This window comes from Lissotriton vulgaris, chromosome 10 (genome assembly GCF_964263255.1).
Source record: "Lissotriton vulgaris chromosome 10, aLisVul1.2, whole genome shotgun sequence".
Lineage (NCBI taxonomy): Eukaryota > Metazoa > Chordata > Amphibia > Caudata > Salamandridae > Lissotriton > Lissotriton vulgaris.
In genome coordinates, this window is record NC_141698.1 from 923,120,798 (window position 1) to 923,142,104 (window position 21,307).

The 21,307-nt window shown below is 45.7% G+C and overlaps 1 protein-coding gene across 10 annotated transcripts in view; it reads left to right on the forward strand.

Annotated features, from left to right (window-relative positions):
- SNX13 (sorting nexin 13) overlaps positions 1 to 21,307 on the forward strand; it is a 598,803-nt gene that overhangs the window by 79,062 nt on the left and 498,434 nt on the right. For 6 of the 10 annotated variants that reach the window (XM_086941899.1, XM_086941894.1, XM_086941900.1 and 3 more), the window contains exon 2: positions 10,389 to 10,492. The exons of the other annotated variants lie outside the window; for them this stretch is intronic. The gene's annotated coding sequence lies outside the window, so the exon portion shown is untranslated. The remainder of the gene's footprint in view (positions 1 to 10,388; positions 10,493 to 21,307) is intronic. 10 annotated transcript variants of the gene reach the window in all.

Here is a 21,307-nt window from a genome sequence, read left to right on the forward strand (position 1 = left end):
TATTAATATGCGAAGATGTTGTAACAGACTCCGAAGGACAAAGAGTAGTCACAGAGGTATTCACTGAAGTCACCATTTGCATCGCGTCAAGTGATGACTTGCAAGCACCTCTTATGGAAGCTGATTGAGCAGTGGCCAAAACATTTGCTGATTCAGGTGACCTTGCATACATTAACACACCCAAAGATGAGCGTTTAGATAGCAGGGGATCCAGTGATGGGCGTCGTTTAGTTAACTCAATTTCATGCTCCAAAACCGAAGTAGCTCTAATTAGAAACTGGTCCAGAGTACCCACCACTGACCCACAAGTAGAGGAGTCCCTCAAGTTACTTGCTCTTTTGGCTATTGTTAATTAAGAACCGGCCGCCAACCAACCTCAAGTCATAAGCAGCCAACAATAATATTTGAGGAATATACAGGAATCACTTAATCACCAACCTTGGCAATGCAGATGTCAGAGATTGGGCCCGGCCTGGCCTCTACCGGTCACAAACGGGTCGGCCTTGGCTCGGGCTTCGCCCGGCGTGCGTTCCGCGCAGCGAGGAGCTATGTAGTGGCTGTGGGCGGGTCAAGTGGCACAGGTGGCGGCAATTCTCGGGGCTCCTAGGACGTGAAGTCCCTGCAAAACGCTCTTCTTCTCCCCGGCAAAGTCTTAATCCAATGAAGCGGTAGTATTTGTCATTTTAACACGTAGCAAATTATACTTAAAGGAAAGGCAAATTATGCAACATATTCTTTCACATTATCTCGATATTTTGGCATTTTACCTCAGTGACACGAGTGATCTCAATACTAATAAATTACAAGGATCCCATAAGAAGGAAAACTATACATTTGGCAGATCCAATTAAAAATATTTTTCACCCAAAAATAATTCAGTCTGGCTTAGAAATACTTGTGTCTCTAACTCACTGAGTAAATTAGGCTGCATAGAATGCATGATTCAGTGGCACATCCAGCAGAAAACTAACCTGCTTGTTCATACTTCTAGTCATAAAACGTGTTCCTGTTTTACCCTGCATGACGCAGATATGTTTTATAACTGATCTGAGTTTTGGATTTCAATCTCTTTCCACAATGCAGGCCTCACGATCGACCTCTTTGAATCAAGAAAGAGCCTTCACGACAGTAGTTTAAATATGGGTACTGCCAGTGTCTTACCAGAAGCCACTGTTGGATATCAGGCCCTAAAAACATAAGTAAAATGTTTCTGATTCTTCTGTACTGAGGATGATATTAAAATAACTGCTGTGTTGAGGCGAAAACTGTGATGTAGGTATTTTAGCAAGAATGTAAACGAATAATGAAACATTTATTGCTTCTGTTTTTCAACTGTAGTACCTAATCAATAGCTGCAAGGTGACCAACTAAGTTTTCCAAAGGGTTTGCCTTTGTGTTGCAATATGCGCACATTGTTTATTTGCGAATTTTTAGTCCGTTTGAGCTAGAAACTAGCAGCTAGATTCATCAAGGTCCCGATTTGCGAGTCCTTAATAGCGATTATTAAGGAATCGCTGTTAAGGACTTGCAAATCGGGATTCATGTAGAAATCGCAAAATAAAAAGCGATTCCTACAGCCTCCTTATTTGCGATTAGCAAATTGCTAATCGCAAATAAGGAATAACTCCCCATTCATTCCTATGGGCCTAAGGGCACATAGGAATGAATGGGGAGTCAAAGGCCCATAGGAATGAATGGGGAGTTTTTCCTTATGTGCGATTAGCAATTTGCTAATCGCAAATAAGGATGCGATTTCAATGGTGCCAGGGGTGTCCAAAGGACACCCTGTAGCACCCCTGAAATATGAATTTACACTGATGTTGTGCACACACATGTCCAAAGGACATGTGTGTGTGTAACATGCAACTTAGAAAAATGCATTTAAAAGCATTTATCTAAGTTTTCGCTATTTACCACGAGGTTTGACTTCGTGGTAAATAGCGCTCCTAAATTGCGAATTAGCAATTTTTAAATGTTTCATGAATAACATTTAAGGAATCTCTACTAGAGATTCCTTAAATGCTAATCGTCGCAAATTTGCGAATTCTTTATTAGTGATTTTTGCATTTGGGATGATGAATCCCAAATGCAAAAATTGCACTCGCAAAGGGCCAGATTCTCAGAATCTGACCCTTTTGCGAGCGCATTTCGCTTGATGAATCTAGCTGAATGTTCTTTTTGTTGAAATCTGCAAATTATGCAAAAGATGTTGCATTATGGCTTAGATGTAGGAAATTCATAATTACGCAGAAAGCACCAGAGTCCATGAATACCATAATTCCTGTGGCCCAGACTGCACTCTTACTTGGAAGCTTTCATTGGATGAAAATGATCCAGGATTAGATGGATGCCCCTATATATTATTTGGGATATTTATTTAATTATTTTAGTGCCCTACGACAAAGGAGTCTAGGTTGACAGACCTCTTTACCGTTGCCAAACTGAAAACATGGAGCTATTTCATAGCCTCTTATGATTTAACTCTTGCAACCATCCTTGCATCTCCTTTAGCAGTGGCGTGTCAGCCATAACTACTTCATCATTTAGCCTAAATTTGATTATATTGGATAAACCCTGAATGAACATCAGTGATGAGCAGACGCCGCCCCATTATAAAGAAATTGGGGGTTCTAAATATAACCTAAGCTTTTCTGATCTTTGTTGCTAGAACAAACGGTCAATTGAATGTAACATTTTTCATCCTTATTGATGAGTATCATAACTTGTATTTATAGTACGCTTTTTGTGTGATTTTGTTTTTTTTCTTCCATTTCGGTAATAAGGCATAGACTAGTTGTTGAAAGATTTGCGGTACATTGTAAGCTCTAAAATTAATGTGTGCAAATCGCTATATACATGACCTGTATCACTCTAACCTGTGTGTTTTCTGAAACGATAAAATTCAATACCAAATTTTAAACAAAAAAAGGCATAGACTAGTTAGTTGTGCTCTTATTTAAATGCGTGTATATTTCTTAAGTCGTGACATTGATTGTTTCAAATATGTTTTAATGGTTTTTATTAACCTTAAACTAACCTTGATAAGAGACCTGATGGCTAGATATGTGTTATTGTTTACCAGTATACTGTAAATTTAATGCATAAAATAGATTTTGCAGTTAATTGACATCGTACTTTCCTTTGAGATTTCAAGCTTTACGATTTCGAAAGGCCTATTGTGAACTTATAGTGGGCTTAGAGCCTGCCAACTGTTTACCATTTGTTGGCTTTGTCACTCGTTTGCTTGCTTTTTAGGTCTTGTATACAAGACTGCACATGGGCTGTCTGTTGCAAGAAGCTTTTTCAACTTATAGTGGTCTTGGTGTCCACCCACTGTTTAACATTGGTTGGCTTCATTGTCCCTCTCTTTTGCTTATTGCGTATTTGTTGGCTTTTGTGGGCTTTCTTTCCTCTTCTTGCTTGTTCCTCTCCTGGAGCATGGACCCAATAGATGTGTCCTTCTGCTGCTCCCTTTTCTGGTTTAAGCACTCTACAAGAGTAGTGCATGTGCTTTCCAGCTCTCCCCTTGTGTAGTTCTCCCCTCCGCTGCAATTGGGTGGTTGTTCATGGCCCCTTCGTGACGCGCTTGCTTTTTTGTGCTTCTTCCCAATCCACAGCGTTGCTTTCTCACCCGTGAGTTTTTCACCATCTCCTGGTTGTCTTGTGTATGTGCTTCCCTCCCTGCTGCTTTCCTCGAACCCACACTCCATGTTGCTTCCTCCCTCCCATGTCCCTGAGTTGCTTCCCCCTACCTACCCCCCAGTATTGCTTCCCTCCACCTGCATATTTTTTATTTTATTTTTGACTACCAATCCAACTTGGATAGGTAAACAAAAAGTAAAAAAGCACATGCACAAGTGTGTAGCTCCCCATGCACGTGATCCTACAGTAAAATAGGCTAGCCATATTGGCTTTATTTAAAAAAAAATTCTAGCCATTCACACAGTATCTGGGGATCTACAGCATGGCAAAAACATTAACAGAACGATAAGTTCCAAAGGTGAGACCTATTGGGTTTGCCAATGGTTGTTATTTGATGGCTTGCCTTCCTCTGTATATCCCTGTCGTGAAGCATCGCCTCTTTCTCATTACTTTTGTTTGCTGACTTTTATCACTCTATTGCTTTGCATGCAGAGAACTACTCCTGTCATTCCATGAGTGCGAATGTTTCTAGCTCTCGCTCTCTCGTCGCCCCACCCCACCTCCTCCAGATCGGAAATGATGCTAGACGTGTGAAGCAAGCCTCGTGATAAGTCAGCTAACATACAAAGGCACACATGGATGCAATTGCCCCGAGCTGAGGCTAGCTACCAGTAGAAAATCCGTGTTCAAAATAGCTCGAAAATGTTCTAGTAAAAGTGAAATGATGCATGGGATGAGGCCTGGGGACATGCCCTCTGTTTATCTCATTTCCCACTGTGCCGTCTGATGAGCTCACGTGTTCTGAGTAATCAGCGCCCTAACTTTTGCCTCCCCTTGCCCTGTCGTCTTTTTCAGTCTCGCTCAGGGAAAGTCACAATCTGCACTATCGGCCTAAACCGATAAAAAAGGAGTTTGGAGTTGACATTTTTATCCACAGCGTGCTTTTCTTGTTGCAATTTGTTGCTTTTAAAATGTTCTAGTACTTTATGCTGTTTTTATGTGTACCTGCTCTAGTAGTAGAATGCATTAAAACTGAATATGATTTTGCATACCAAGAAGGGCAGCCGCCTCACAAGCAAATAATGTTTTTTTTTTTTTTTTTGCCAAAGGGCAAATCAGTTTGATGAATAAAAACCGTGCTCAATATCCTGTTTTTAACGAGCACTTTAAGTGCTGCTGCAACTATACATATAGGATGTGGGATATATATAGAGATTCAATGTTTTATAATATTTTATCTATGCATTTAAGCAGTTATTATCTTTAACATCACTCCGAAAGACGATCAGTCACTCGGTAGTCTTTCCTTCATATTCATTCATCATGTGACTTGTAGTCCACACAACGGAGGGGGTGTGCACATTGGTGTAAAAAAATGTTTAAAAAGCACAAGTGACGTAATTTTTGCTGAATGTGATCAAGGGCTCCTGAAGCCCGAAACGCGTCGTTGCAGGCTGCGTGTGAAGCGCAAATAAACTCACATCTTGCCTGAATCGTTGTGGTGGTCTGAGCTCCTTCTTCGGCGGGAGCCGGAAGTGGTGGGAATTTGGTATATATATATATATATATACATCTCCATATATCCTGCTGGCGGTCGCCAGTAGGTAGTTATAGTTAGGATTTTTTTCAATGTTAAATCTGAAAATTCTATTTGGAATAACTTTGTCGCCGGTTGACGAATCTGCCTGAAAATTTCCTCAAAATGGCCTCGCGGCGTTCCGGTCCTTCCCTGAAAGTTTGGGGGGGATTCGTCAAGCGGGGGCCGAGATAAAAGGGGGGTCCCAAAACGCGTTTTCCCCATGTTAATTTCCATAGGGTGGTCGATTTCACTTTTAGCCCGAACGGTTGAATGGATTTCCACCAAACTTGGCAAAATTGTAGGGACTGGTAGCCCGATGTGCCTTTGCTATGTCTCAAGATATGTGCTCCAGTGGATTTTGTGTAATTAAGGTTCAAAAAAATATATATATATCTATAGCAGCGCTCCGGTAAGCGCACCGGTACGCGCACCGGGCGCGCCACGCGACTTGCGCGCAGAAAGCTGATTGGCTCTGGGGTGTCTGTAAACATTCTAAACAGTCCGGAGCGGCCGCCATCTTGTGTCTCGGTAGGATCGAGACACAAGAGGTGGCCAAAACAAAGGGGGAAATGACCATAAGGGGGCAGAGTAGACCCCCCCTTGACCCCCTAGGTTTGATGTGGGGGCCATAAAAGGGCCCCACGGGGCAAAAAAAAAATTATTTTTTTTTTGATTTTCGCGGGGGGAGCGCCCGGTACGCGCACCGGGGAGCGTACCGGGGAGCGTACCATGGGGAAAAAGAATGACCGTTTTAAAAGTAGCTGATTAGAAAAAAAAATGTTTAGTTTTTTTTATATACATACACATACATATATATAAATGCATATGCACATATATATATGCATATATGTCTATATGTGGGCGTGTAGAGAGAGGTAGAGGTGTAGAGGTAGAGAGGTAGAGAGGTAGCGGTAGAGAGGTAGAGATTAGTAGAGAGAGAGGTAGAGAGGTAGAGAGTAGAGAGTGAGTAATAGAGAGTAGAGAGTGAGTAGTAGAGAGTAGTAGAGTGAGTAGTAGAGAGTAGTAGAGTGAATAGTAGAGTGAGTAGTAGAGAGTAGTAGAGAGTGAGTAGTAGAGAGTGAGTAGTAGAGAGTGAGTAGTAGAAAGTAGTAGAGAGTAAGTAGTAGAGTGAGTAGTAGAGAGCAGTAGAGAGTGAGTAGTAGAGAGTAGGAGAGAGTAAGTAGTAGAGAGTAGTGGAGAATATTCCATAGTTTGGCACAGCACCACTTTCACAATGAGTCCAATCAAATCATATCACTTAGAGTACTTATTGAAGCGCTGAATCTTGGTGTATATTCAAATGCTTTTATTTTCCTTAAGTTTATGTACCACAGCCAGCCGAAACGTTTCGTTCTGTACAACAGAACTTCTTCAGGGCGTTCTTATTTCCTTCAAGTTATGTCGGTATCCCGTTGTCATATAACTAGATATTTCTTCCAAATGTTAGACGAGACATAAGTATATTCTTATTAAAAGTGACTAGGTATCAATTTTACCCACACAATTCGGGCAGACTTGAGTAATTTATAGCATCCTCAAAGTCAGTCTTTCAAAAATTCCAAAGTATAGGACATGATAATCCAAATCCAAATGTTTCTCAAGAAAAGTCATTTACAATCGTTCGGAATATCGGTGTTTGGGCAGATATGATCCAGGGACCCCCAGTATGCAAGGGGAATTAGTCCCCCCTCTGCAAAGGCGCCAGTGGCCTGCATTGCAGAGAGGTGTAACAAGGGTGTGGCCTCATTACACTTCTCTGCAATGCAGCTCCCTCGCGCATACTGGAGGCTCCTGGTGGACTAGTTGACCCCAGGGACCCCCAGTATGCAAGGGGAATTAGTTCCCCCTCTGCAAACGCGGCAGTGGGCTGCTTTGCAGAGAGGTGTAACAAGGGGCATAGTCTCATTACACCTCTGCAATGCAGCCCCAGGCGCATACTGGAGGTTCCAGGTGGGCTAATTGGCCCCCAGGGGCCCCCAGTATGCAAGGGGAATTAGTTTCCCCTCTTCAAACATGCACGGGGGCTGCGTTGCAGAGAGGTGTAAAAAGGGTTGTGGCTTCATTACACCTCTCTGCAATGCAGTCCCCTGGCGCATACTGGAGATTCCTGGTGGGCTTTCAGGTCTTATATAGTTAGGAATTAGCATTAAAAAAACCTTTGAAATTCACTGAAAAAACCACAGGTTTCATACCAGTTATAGTTAGGAATTAGCATTTAAAAAACCTTTGAAATTCACTGAAAAAACCATAGGTTTCACACCAGTTATAGTTAGGAATTAGCATTTAAAAAACCTATTAAATTCACTGACAAAACCAGTTATAGTTAGCTGGAAATTTTACTGACATAAAACCATTGAAATTCACACGTTATAGTTAGTTGGACTCACTATAACTTGCGCGCCTGCAATGCACTGCTGATGACGTCACATATTACATCACTCATGACATGGTCAGTGACATCACTCATGACATCACTGATGACACCATCCAGTGAATGTGTGTCTTTCTGAAAAATAAATTTGTTGTATATATGTATTTGTAAACGTCGATGGAAGAATAAATGTTTAAATAGGTGTGTAAATGGATGTTTTTTTTAAAAAAAATTGGTTGGTTAACTGGCTTATTAAGTGTATCTTAGTGAATACATATATTAGCGAGTATTGTTTAAATATTTAAATGTTTGTATCAGTGTTTCTCTTTGTGTATAAGTGGCTGCAGGGGTTGGTGACTGACTCACTGTTTGTATGTGTTTTGAAGACCGCATATGTGCAGGACTGTATGGGTGGACGAGTGTGTATATGTGTGTGTTAGTGAGTGAATGACTGTCTCACTAGTGTCTTCATTAGTAACGACATATGTTTTAATCTAGTATATGTGAGTATTGATGTATATAAGTGAGTATAGTATATATAGTAAGAGATTGTAGGAGTTCCAGTTTAAATAAGTATGTGTTTCTATAAGTGATTGTTAAAGAGAGTAAGTATGTGTAAGTTTCCTTAGAAGTAAGGTGGTAGTGTGTGTATAAATGTATATGCAAATAAATGGATGTTCAATAGTTTATGTGCATGTGTGAGTATGTGTGTGAGTAACTTTTGGATGACTGCTGATGTGTAACAGGATGTATAGGTGTATCACTACATATGATGAGAGAGTATATATATGAGTGACTATATAGAACTGTTGGTGAATGAGTGGATGAGTATATAGATGGTGGAATTACTGAATTGGTTGTTGTTACTGGTTTGGGTATCTCCATTTTTTTGAAAATGTTTGTTTCTATTTTTGAATATGTGTTTCAAGCGTTACATTACACTGAAATTAGGTCTGTCACTCTGTCACAAGGATGGTGTCATCAGTGATGTCATGAGTGATGTCACTGACCATGTCATGAGTGATGTAATATGTGACGTCATCAGCAGTGCATTGCAGGCGCGCAAGTTATAGTGAGTCCAACTAACTATAACGTGTGAATTTCAATGGTTTTATGTCAGTAAAATTTCCAGCTAACTATAACTGGTTTTGTCAGTGAATTTAATAGGTTTTTTAAATGCTAATTCCTAACTATAACTGGTGTGAAACCTATGGTTTTTTCAGTGAATATATATATATATATATATATATATATGTACATATTTCAAAAGCATGAGGCCTCAACTACTTTTCCTACTCCCCCCAAACAACCTCTCCGGTTTGAAACCACAATTCATTGTGGAGTAGGAGTTCACTTTTTCAACCAAGTATTTTTCCTGAAAGATTTCTACTTGTCAATGAGTACCATGAGAATCGCGGGTATCTAAATCATATATGCCAACATGATTTTGGCATACAAAATAATTAGGAGTTTCCAGCCTGCATCAGATGTGTTTGCATACTTGCCAAGAAGTGGAGCCATGGCAGATTTTCTGAAAATATTCACCGAGATAAATTTAGTACACACTCTAAAAGTGCGAAAGGAGAGTTTTCTTTGCACAGCAGTCCCGAGAGGTGAAATATATAATTTTTGGGGACTTGTGATATTTTAACAATGTTTTTTTCGCATGTGCATAAAATCTCTCTTGCTGTGTGTTGTGGTGTAGAACCACTTAGCATGTTCCTATCCTTAGTTCGATGTTCCACCTGTGTCTAATTCCGAGAGGTGCTCACTTTTTGACTAAATTATGAACGTATTTTCACAGCCCGTGAGAAGGTTTTTTTGCGAATAAGACTACGCAGTCCCATAACGCTCTTTGATAGAATTAAAGCTCCTAGCGTTATGGCACTAGCTAGAGAGATATAGATGAGATAGATATAGATCTATCTCATCTATATCTCTTTAGCTAGTGCCATAACGCTATGAGCTTAAATTCTATCAAAGAGCGTTATGGGACTGCGTAGTCTTATTCACAAAAAAACCTTCTCACGGGCTGTGAAAATACGTTCATAATTTAGCCAAAAATTGTTGTTGAGCGTCATAAGAATCAATTTTTTTACACCAGGAGACTTAGGAGGATTGCATTTTGATAAAAACAGTAACACATTTTAGTTTGTATCAAAACTAGCGTCTGGGCGCTTTTAATGTTGTGTAAGCAAAAATAAATGCTGTGGAGGTGTGGTAAAACAGTTTGATAATCTTCCACGATGCTTGATGCTAAGTCACGTGGCGTAGTAAAAAGAAAAAAAACTCAAAAGAAATGCTGGCCACCTGTGTACAACAAAGCTCTGTTAAAATTGGGCGTGATGACAGCACCTCTGGTTTGCCGGCATGATTCCAGAGTAAAGAGCGAGCGCCTCCCAGGGTGTGGTGATACTAGGTACATTCTTTCTTTTATATGCATGATCTCCCTTTTGGTTTTCTGAGCACCGGCTCATACACGCTCTCTTGATGCCTTCAGCACTGCCCTAATTACAAGTGCTAGTTCCAATAATTTGTTTTACATTGCATGATGCTGGAAACATTGAAATGTGTGTAAGGCAAACTGCAGTGAGCCACCCTTAGTGATGTAGTGCCTTTGAGTGGTGGAACAGGTTTGGAGAGTTTGAACCCACGCCCTACTTGACAGTACAACTGTGTGAGGAGATTCGCAAGAGAGACTGAAGTGTTATTGTTCTACTTTCTAAGAAAAGAAACATGTTTTCTACTCTTAACGCATCTGAACACTTTGATGACCCCCGTCTCTTTCCATTGCAGGGAGGCCTACTGTCAATTTTCTTACCCCCTGGATAACCTCCTATTTCCATCAACAATATTTATAATGGGACCTGAATCCTGTTCTCAAGGTGTTCTCTCTGCCTGTAAGTACTCACTGTCAACAAGAGCATTTCTTTTGACCCGTTTCTGGTGTTAAAATAAACTTTATTAGAAGCTCTTGTAGAATGCTAAGCTCAGTGTTACTTGGTTTATTTATCCAGCTATATCACTGGAAGGGACATACCAGCATCGGCCGAAGGTGGATCCTCACGAGGCCGTACTCAGCAGGCGTAGACGGACAAGCTGTCCAGGCCGAACCTGAGGGTCGAGGTGGCGCCTTGGCGGTAGCCGCCAAGGCTCGCCCCCCTGCTGCGACTTTTTCTCGGCGGGTGGACCCTACCAGCGGGCCCCCCACCAGCAGCATACGGGAGATGGGGTGATGGCCCACAGTGGTGTTGGAGGAGAGGCTGGGCGAGACTCTGTAGGCTGGAGGCAAGCATAGCGACCACGGTCCCGGAGATGCAAGGGAGGTAGGCTGCGGTCCGCGCTGTCCTGTGCCTCCCCATTACCACACACACACACACATCAGAAGGCATACCAGTACCAGGAAAGACTCACACCTCCCACAGTTCAAAGGGCCGGTGAAGAACACTGTTCAGCCACAACATCCCTGGTGTGAAAGGAAGAGAGGGTCTCCGGTTGCCAGAGGGGAATTGCGGGGAGGCTCGTCGGTGCTCCATACCCCCCTGCACACATCCCTTCCCCCCCAAGTATCGACGGGCGGGTAGGCCTGTGCAAAGCAAACGCCACTTAAGGCACTGAGGAGTGTGCAGCGAACACAGTGAGGAGCGCACCGCGAGGCCCAACATCTTCCACTGTTATTCCACAGTGAGGATCCAGGGACACAAGGGTGAGGCAGCAAGCCACAGCCTGGTGAGTGCCGCCACAAAGGCCCATTCTATTGCAACTACCAACCCCAGGGCTACAGCAGCCTGGTTGTAAGTGGAGTGCACAAGCCACCCGAGCTGGGAGCTGCCCCTCATTTCTCCAGCGCAATTTGATAAGTCAGGAGTGTTCTTGGACAATAGCCTGATAGTAGGAGACAACGCACGATGAACCGGAAGACCCCGGGTGACTGGCAAGGGTAATACATTTACTATGGCAACCGTGCGTCCCATAAAAGTCCGCTCGATTAAAGACCTCCTCTCCCGCACCGGGGTGTCATGCCAAATGACGCAGCCAGGCTGCCGGGCGGGGCAGGGTCCCAACCAGATCACGCCACGGAGGAACCAGTGACAGTCTTTTATACAGGCATTGTTTACCTCCCTCCAAGATGAACTCAACTCTCTAAAATTTGAATTTGCCCAGGAGATCAAAGAGACCCCGAGAGATGTGGACCTTTTGGGGGAGCGCGTGGGGGATTTGGAGGAAAAGGAAGCGGACCGCGAGAAAGAGATAGAGACCCTTGAACAAGACATTTTTCGAATCTGAGAGGAGCACATCAACATGCAGGCACATCTAGAAGACTTAGAAAATCGCTCCCGGAGGAACAACATACGCATTAGGGTAGTGGCGTCCTGGGCAGGGGGGCGGGTGTAGGGGGGGTGGGGGAAGACATGTTTGGCTTTTTCCGAAATCTTTTCCACCACATTTTGGGGCGCCCCTCCGCAATCTCCGATTCAACCGGACAGACCACACCGGGTGGGCCTCCACCGGCAGAATATTTTTAATCCACCGAACACACTGGTCTGTGTACATTGCTTTCAAGTCATAGAGGAGATACCAAAGAAAGCACGCAGCTCACACCCTTTTATCTTCCAGAGCCAGTCCCCCACCCTTTTTCAAGACCTCGCAGCTCTCACCCTGCAGAAACACCGATCGTTCCACTCGGCGACAGCACAACTCCTGAGCTTTGGCATTTCCTACTCCTGGGGCCATCCCTTTCACCTAATTTTCCGCTGGGAGGGAAAACTCCTCCAATTACGCTCACTCACAGAGACTGGGAATAGAACCCCGGAGGAGCAGCAACACACCACCCTCTCAAAGAGCAAAGAAGAATGGCTGGCAGAGAGTAGTACGGCGCCGTCCCTTAGCCAAACTAGACCCGGAGGAGATCGCAAAGGGTCAGCAGGCAGCTTTGGAGGCAGTCCCTTCCACGTTGCCCCATGAGCCTGGACCCAGCTTCTGCATAACTTATAGATAAGGGAGGGGAGGCGGGCGGGGGAAGTCGAGCCGCTGACCACATTACATCCCTCCTTCGGATCCACCATGTGGTTTCATTGTACCACAAGACTAGACGTAAGATTGTATTTCTACTTTTTCTGATTGTTGTTGTCTGGTAATTCTGAGAACGAATTTGTTGGGGCCTGCTCTCATCCACACAGGGGCTGTGCTACTTTTATACACTACTGATACCATGCACTGCATAACTTTCTGGGTTCTCGGGAGGGGAGGGGTGGATCGGGGTTGGACAGAGCGGAAACCGGTTTAATGCCAACAAGACTGGAAGCACTCGTCAAATTTTAACACTCAATTTGCGTGTGCTCAGTAACCCGATTAAAAGGTGGGCGATACTTAATCATCTCAAGTCCTCTCGGGCAGATATATGCCTATTACAGGAAAATCGCCTCCTCTTTGGGGGTTGTCACAGATTGAAATCTATGGTCTTCCTGCAGCAATTCTCCCACTCACCCAAGACATAGAAGTACATACGGCTGGGCTGTCCGACCACGGGGCGGTCACACTCTCACTCTCTCTACCCTCAGCTGCTCTCCCCTCTAGGTCCTGGCGGCTAGGGGACTCTATGCTACATCGCAAGGATGTTAAAAAACAAATCCAGCATTCACTTGAAGGCTATCGAACACATAATGATACCCCTAAGTCATCACCCTCAACACTATGGGGAGCACTCAATGCTGTCATTAGAGGGGAATTCATCGCTATATCTTTAGCAGATAATATGTTGCTTAGGGAAAAGAGAGAGGACCTTACTGGGCGAACCAGGGAACTTGAACGCATACATCAGCGCCAGGGAGCCCCAAGGGTCGGGCGCCAACTATCCAACATGCACGCTCAACTGGCAGCGTTAGACGCAGACAGGGCAGAATACCCCGTACTCTGCTTACAGCACTCCTATCAGGGGAGGCAAGTGCGGCTGGGGCCTGGCTAATACCCTCTGGGCTAAAATACAAGAACAGGGTGTTTTTGAGATTTATTTCTCCGCCGGGAACCTGGTCACTGAAGGCCCAGACATAGCAAACACCTTCAAGGACTTTTACAAGCATCTAAATAATTCCCAACATCTAGACGCAGAGGCCGGATCCCAGTATCTGAAGGTAGCCAAGACTTGACCCTTACCCCGGATCAGGCAGAGTCCATAGTCGAGGACGGTCGTATCGAGGAGGTCATATCGGCGATCGCGCGCCTTAAATTTGCAAAGGAGTGGACTTCGGTGCGGAGTGAGCCGATCTCCGTTTTAAGCTCAGTCAGGAATGTGGCCATAAAAGCTTGCGTAACCAGTGTTGAATTTTCTCCTGTTTGCATGGCTGTCTCCGGAGGGGCCAAAGCCCCCGCCTTACCCCACATAGCTGCTACAGGGTTGTCCTTGGGGGCCACTGTCTAGTCCTTCACTCCTTTGTAGCGTGTCATCTTTTATGGTGAGAAGGCCCTCAGATAGACAACCGCTAAGTCCAGGGGATTCTTCAGTGCCACCCGGGACAGGCCTCTGGCACAAAAGGCCCTCACCCCACTGCGACGGCGGAAGAGGAAAACAGGTCAAGGGTCACCAAAGCCCCCGGGGCAAACACCTACAGCAGGGCCGCCCGCATCCCTGGACACCCCCGTGCCCTTACACCCGCCACCACAGTACCCCAACACCAGACTGCAGAAAGGGCAAAGCCCGTATGTCCTTCAGCGTAGTAGGAAGCAAAGTCCAATAGTAAGGAGACCGAGGAGCAGTACAACAGCCCAGGGACCCACCTTCCACACTCTGCACCCACTATGTAACCCCGCTGTAGGGCACTTTCCTCTCTCGTCAGACCAGCTCCAGAGACCCCAGCAGGGCCCAATTCAATGGCTCCAACCACACGGGTGACACAGCGCCGTGCAGGGCAATAGAGGTGTTATCTTCCAAAGAGTCAGGCACCCGCTCCACTACCAACCCCTCTCACGGTACAGATATGCACAGCAATTTCCTCAGCAGACCCCGGTCCACAACCCCTCGAGCAGTGTCTGGATCCTCCCCACTGTCGGCCAGCAATAAATGCAAGTCCCCAAGGAGACGGTCTGTGCAGAGGGGCCGTCCCTCCGGGCCATGGGGAGACAGCCTATGCCACCCCACTCCTATGGCCATCCCCAAGTGGTGCTCAAACAGCGGCGGTCTGGACGTAGTCCCCAGGTCAGAGTCCCACGTCAAGCCAGTCTTCAGCGCTGCGGACGCCCCCACCGCCCCACTGTCCACCACAGCTCCTCGGCGGGATGTGGAGTTCAAAGCACCCAGGGGCAGCCCCGGCAGCGCACCAAGAGTCACCGTCCCAGGTAGTTGAAGATGGCGGGCCCACCGCCCTGCAGACCCGGAAGTGGTGGCGTCCCCTCCCGCTGCACCGCTTGTGAGTCAGCCCCCACTCCGGCACTCCAGATCAGTGTGTAGCTTCTTGCAGCTGGCTCTCAGGCGTCTCGGATGGGGGCAGCGATGCCCTCTACAGGCCCCTGGTTCAAGGCCCACATGCAGTGGCGGGATTCTCCCACTGCCAAGCGACAGAATGTATAGGCCCCCAAAATAAGAAAGGCAGGGGGCACCAACTGCTCCACTGTAGCCCTATATTGTGCAGGGGGTCTAAACCCCCAAGAGGCAGCCCCGGTTACACTCTAAGAAGTCACTGGCCCGGGTATAAAAAAAAATGGCAGGCACACCGCTCCACAGGCCCAGAAATGGCGTCGCCCTCCCCCCGCTACACCACACGATAGCCAGCCCCATGTCAGTTAAGGCGCCACTCACCAGCCGCTCTCCACAGTCCACTGCAGTCCTGCACTGGGCAAGGAGTCCAAAGCACCCAGATGCAGCCCCGGTATCACTCCGAAAAAATCACTGGCCTGGGTGTCGGGAAATGGCGGGCACTCCGCTCTGCAAGCCCCGAAATGGCGTCCTCCCCGCTGCACCACACGATAACTGCCCCCTGACCTGTCAAGGCACCACTCACCAGCAGCTCCTCCCTCGACAGTGCTCACCACGTCCAGGGGCCTGGCTCTCGCGCCTGGGAGCTGGCCTGCACGTCCGCAGTCCGAGCGACCCGTATAATGGCGCTCCTGGGCCCCCCGCCGAACCCGGCAGTCCTTCCGGCGGCCCGGGCAAAAGTCACTAGCCCTCCTCGGCGGGACAGAGACCCCGGCCCAGCCGTAGATCAACCAGGAGCTTTAGGTGGTTTGGGGTTGCTGGCTTTGTCAGCAGCTGTAATTCCTGCTATCACACCGCTCCGGGCGCCACATAATGGCGGGCGCCCCGTCCTGCAGGCCGCTATTCCGCGGCGTCTGCTCCTCTGCGCCACACAGCAACTCTCCAGCTGCCCAAAGCAAGCCCCACGGCTTCTGCATGCTGGGCACCCCCAGGATCGGTGTCTGCAAGCACCCAGCTGCGCTGTGAATGCTAAAATCTGCAGCAGCCGGCCGGAGCTCCACCAACGCATGCCCTACTCCATCGCCAGTCAGACCACACCCCCTACTGTTCACTTTTTAAACAGAGGTTACTTGACACATCCTCAAATTCTTCTGTGAAGCAACATCCATGCAAATTTCCCTAGTACAATGTCGTCAGACCAAGACCCACTTCTAAGCATTTGCCTTGATGTCCAACTAACCGCCTAATGTTGGTACTTGTTGCCATAATGGCCCCACCACCCACATCAATTTATGTACTGTGCAAAATTTGCTGGTCGTTCTAAGTAGGGTGCACCAGTTGTAGCTTTTTCTGTTTGCCATCCATCACTGTTCTACTAAGTGTATGATGCTGTATAGAATGTTCCTCAGAGTGATAGACCTTCAGTTAAACTAACTGGAATGAGAGGCTAAGCAAGAAAAGTTCTCTTCTGGCGGAGTACCTAGCAACCTGTGCTGAACCTGCGCTTTCTTGGACCTGTACATGTCTACAAATAAAGACGGTATAGTTCATACAGCAGAGTCCAAACAGGTTGCAGTTTACAAAGCACTTTTCACGAATACGAACAAGGACTCCTTAGCTCCACTCTCCTGCATAGCATCAAGACTAGCTCAAACTACACCCCTCTATCATTTTGTGCAGCACAGGTACAAAACTGAAATCAGCCACAGCTATGCCATTAAGTATATTGCCTGCATTGGTACATGTGGAAGCAAGCCTGCCAGCCGGCACGAAATACCTCCGTGCGGTTAGCTGATCCCACTAGACACCATTGATATGATCCATCTATTTGTTTTAATCATGTCGTAGTAATCTTTCCCTGTAATACATGGCCTGGAGAGACTCCACCAACCTATGAAAGCCATGAAGGGCTTCCTGGCTCACCCCTTAGGTGTCAGAGATGTGCCATGAAGGTGCGCCAAAGGCAAGCCCGAATGCGCACGGAGCGCGTCCAGTGCCAGGACCCCATGCCAATTTTCCATCCGCAGGTACACACCTCCGCAATTCCTCGCACTCTGAAGAGACGAGTGCCACGCTCCTAAGGGTTGGGAGAGGGGGCAAAAAGTAGAAGAGTATGAATGCCCAGGGTGCGATTTCTGTTTTACTCCTGAAACCAGAATCGTGGGTGGTGACCTTAACACATGGTATACGGGGAAATGGGCCGACCTAGAACAAACGGAAGTCCAGGACCCCAGGCAATCTCCCTTGGAAAATGCATGCTAAAGCTGTGGTCAGTCGGGCAGGGTTGTTAAACAAGGGCAAAAACAAACCTTGACGTGCCTACTACTAAACACACGATCACTAGTAAAACATAAGTTCCAACTAGAATGTCTTCTGCAGCTAGACAAGCCGGATATTGTTTTTCTGATGGAGGCTTGGGCAGATGAAAGCTCAGACCCTGACTGGAATTTGATCCTTCTCCCTGGCTATGCAGTGGCTAAACAGGATTGGACTGGGGGTAGAGGTGTGGGTATAGCCCTGATTTATCGAGGTCACCTAAAGCTGCGTTTTGAGGACACTGTGCTGCTTCCTGCAGCGGCGATGCATTTCTCCTGTATACTTAACGATTGCCCTATGTTTCAAGGCTTACTTGTGTACCGAACCATGGGCCCAGAGCGGCTTTCTCGCAAGCCCTCTTGAATTTTCTAGAATTGTGTCTGGAGTCGGACTCACTTACCATTCTAGGTGATTTTAATTATCACCTTGAGTTATGTAGTAACCAAGATAGAGCTAGACATTTTGACAACCTAGCAGCATATGGTCTCACCCAATTAGTGTCCGAACCCACTCATTCTGCAGGTCACACGTTAGATGGGATCTTTAATAATGATCCAGATATAACCATGACTAAGACCCTACCTCTACCCAGGACTGATAAGGCAATTTACTTTGAGGTAATGAAAATCAAGTCTAGTCGATCGATTCCCATTCGTGCCACAAGGGTGAGGTTTCAGCATTGGAATAAGATACAAGGGAGAGATTTGGAACCGGCTTTAAACTCCTGTACGCCCATTCTGGCCAGGGACAATGATATAGTAGCTGACCAGCTCAATAACTGGATTTTAGCAGCTGTAAACGGCATGGCTCCCGAAGTAAATACCACAGTTAAAAGAGTCTCAGCAACTGCACTTTGATACGGGCCTGACCTTAAACGCGAAAAGATGAACTGTAGAAGAAGTGAACGGACCTGAATGTCCTACTACTACATGGAGCATAAGGCAGCCTACAACTTAAAGCTAGAAAAATACAAGAGGGCCATCATTAAAGCCAAGCGGGCCTATTTCACTGCTAAAATTGAGGCTGCCAGAATTTCCTCCAAGGAACTTTTTTAAACCGTCCATACATTAGTCAAACCGCAGCATGCCGATCAGTTCAGACCAAACCAAGCTTTTTGTAACAAATTGGTTATCTTTTTTCAAAGCAAAGTGCAAATGATTTATAATGATCTTCTGAACTCGGCCACTGCTATGACTGGTAGTAATACTCAATTCTTGGAAGCTAGGGCAGTACACTGTAGGTTCTCACGTTTCAGGTCACTTTCTCAGGAGGAGGTCAACAAGCTCCTATTATCAACAAAGTTGGGCTTTGCCCCCCCTGCCTTATTTTAACCAGTATCTAAGATTATCTGAGCTCACCTTACCCCCCTCTTAGAAACCGGCTTATATCCCAGTGCCTGGAAAAAAGCCTGCATCAGGCCAATCCTTAAAAAAACAGCTCTTGATTCCATGGAGACAAAAAACTACAGCCCAATTTCTAGGCTGCCAATGACAGCAAAAATCCTAGAAAGAGCAATGAATAAGGGCTAATACAATATCTTGAAGAAAATAGTTAACTGGACCCCACACAGCATGGCTTCAGGCCCCGTCATTCTACTGAGACGGCCTTGATATCAGCCACTGAGGAGATCCGGAAGATAGTTGATGGGGGGTGAACCACACAGTATTATTGCAGTGGCTGAGGGACGTGGGAATAGAGGATACCGCTCTGGCCCTCCTCTCCTCCTTCCTAGAAGACAGGGAGCAGAACATTCAATGGGAGAGTCTACAGTCTGAGCTTTCCACCTCCCATGTGGAGTCCCGCAGTACCCTGTCATTTTGTGCGGCCAAGCTATGGAATCAGATGCCTTCCACCTTAAGACTCCAACCCAACCTACAGATGTTCAGGAAAACACTGAAAACTTGGCTGTTTTCCTCGATCTAATGGTTCGTTTAGAGCTCTCCATTCCGATTGTACTTCAATCAGCGCCACTACGCCACGGCATTCGAGCGCTTTAAAAGTATCAAATCAAATCAAAATGAAATGAGTTTCAGGTAAAGATGAATCCCATTTGACATTACATGGATAGTTAGTGGAATCCCAGATGCGTTTTCTAGTATTCTTGAGTGTTGAATAACAATCAAGAACACAAGAAAACAAGGTATCTATTTTAAAGGTATATTTCAAAATAGAAATCCTAATATAGCGCACACAATATAAGTTGTACCCACTATAAAGGCAAATAAAATGGCAGCAGCAAAGTATATTAAAAGCATGAATATAAAGAATCATTCCAACATGATTGCTGTTATAGGTTGATAGCAGTTCTATCCCCATTCTGCACCAAGCTAATTCTACTGTATCAGAAAATAATACCTATTTTGAGTTTCAAGTTTACTTTAGGGCTTATGTTCATTAAAATGGCAAAGCCTGCTAATCTGTGACCAGCTACATTGATAATTGAATGAAGAGGCGATGGCTAAGTGCCCCTCTCGCCTGAAGGCCTCCCCTCTAACCCCTTACTCTTTGTGTTTGCGTTTTCACAACAGTGAAATAAGGTTATAAGAGCCAAAGTATTGACAATTAACAGAGAGTGATGTGATACCCTCCACTTATTTTCATTTTGTAAGACTGGTTTTATGCACAACAGTAAATGAAATTCATAAATAACCTTCTAGAAATGATTTAAAAGTCAATAACAAATAATGTGAAACGAAACAGGCAGCATTCAGATACAATACTGAAAATATATTGGAGTAAACTTGAATATGTTGCAGAACATATTAATATAACCTAAATCCACATTTTGTTAATCATATGTATTCACTTTTTTTTGGTTGCTTGATTAACACACGTAATTTAAATAGGGAAATAACCAGAAGTTAAAAAGAACTAATATTCATTACGCCCAACCCCATAGACCACAGAGGTGATACTGGCCCAATACCAGTCGATCTCAAATCCAACTTGAAGCAGGGAGAATGAGATTGACCAGGTTACATTCCCTACCCCGCCCTCAAAATCTGTGCACTGTAAATGGGGGAATACATAGTGCTGGGCCCTGCAGCAAAAGCAGATCGTTATCTGCAGTTCTTTGCTGGGGAGCATTAGGGGCTAGTATCAGCAGGCAGTGGTGGGTCAAAGTCAATCAGGGTCACCTGACACGTGCCCCCTCCCCCCTTTCAAAGGTTGGTGTGACTTGCCCACAGCTGCCTCTGGTTACGCTTCCTCTGCACCCCCAGACCACCCTCCCACCACCTCGTCGGCTAACACCAGAACCTAGGCTTGAGCCTGCCTAAGCAAAAGGATAAACCCATCTCCCTCTACATGCCCCATAACTAAATGGTCACCTGTCGCCACCGGACCTGCTCCAATCCATGATGCCCTCACACAGAGCACAGCTTTATGCATTTACTTTCAGGTACCTGAAAAGATACTGCAGTTCTAGAAACTTTAAATTGTATCTACCCAAACCTGGAGCTGTGCCGACTCTTCTCATTGTTTTGTCAATGTGCAGCGAGGCACTGATACTTAGCCTGTCCGCTAGATAGATGGGATAGTTCAGGTCCCATAGTACTTGAGCTCCTGGTTTCGCTGGTGAGTCTATTAGTGAGCAAGGTAGGGCCCAGTTGTAACTGTGGTTTTGAGTTCGCAGGCGGTCGCTTTACCTACTTAGAACTGCCCTAAAGATTGTAAATCATTACACCCTAGTTGAGATTTGCCAGTTGAAAAATACTTAGGGTTCCTAATCTGTTTAACCATGTAGTATCCGCACCATACAAAGCCAGGCGTTTGGCTCGTCTGAGCAGGAGTTAATACTTTTCATTGGCATCCCCTGACTTGCTGCTTTATTTTGTAGGTTCTGTTAAAGGTGATGAGCAACCAAATGGACCATAAGATGGGTACAGAAAACGTTTAAGATTAGAATGACTGTTATACTTCTCCACCAGCGAGTTTTGTGCTGCTCTTTGAACAGAATGTCGATGTGCTGTCCCTTCCGGTCTATTCATGA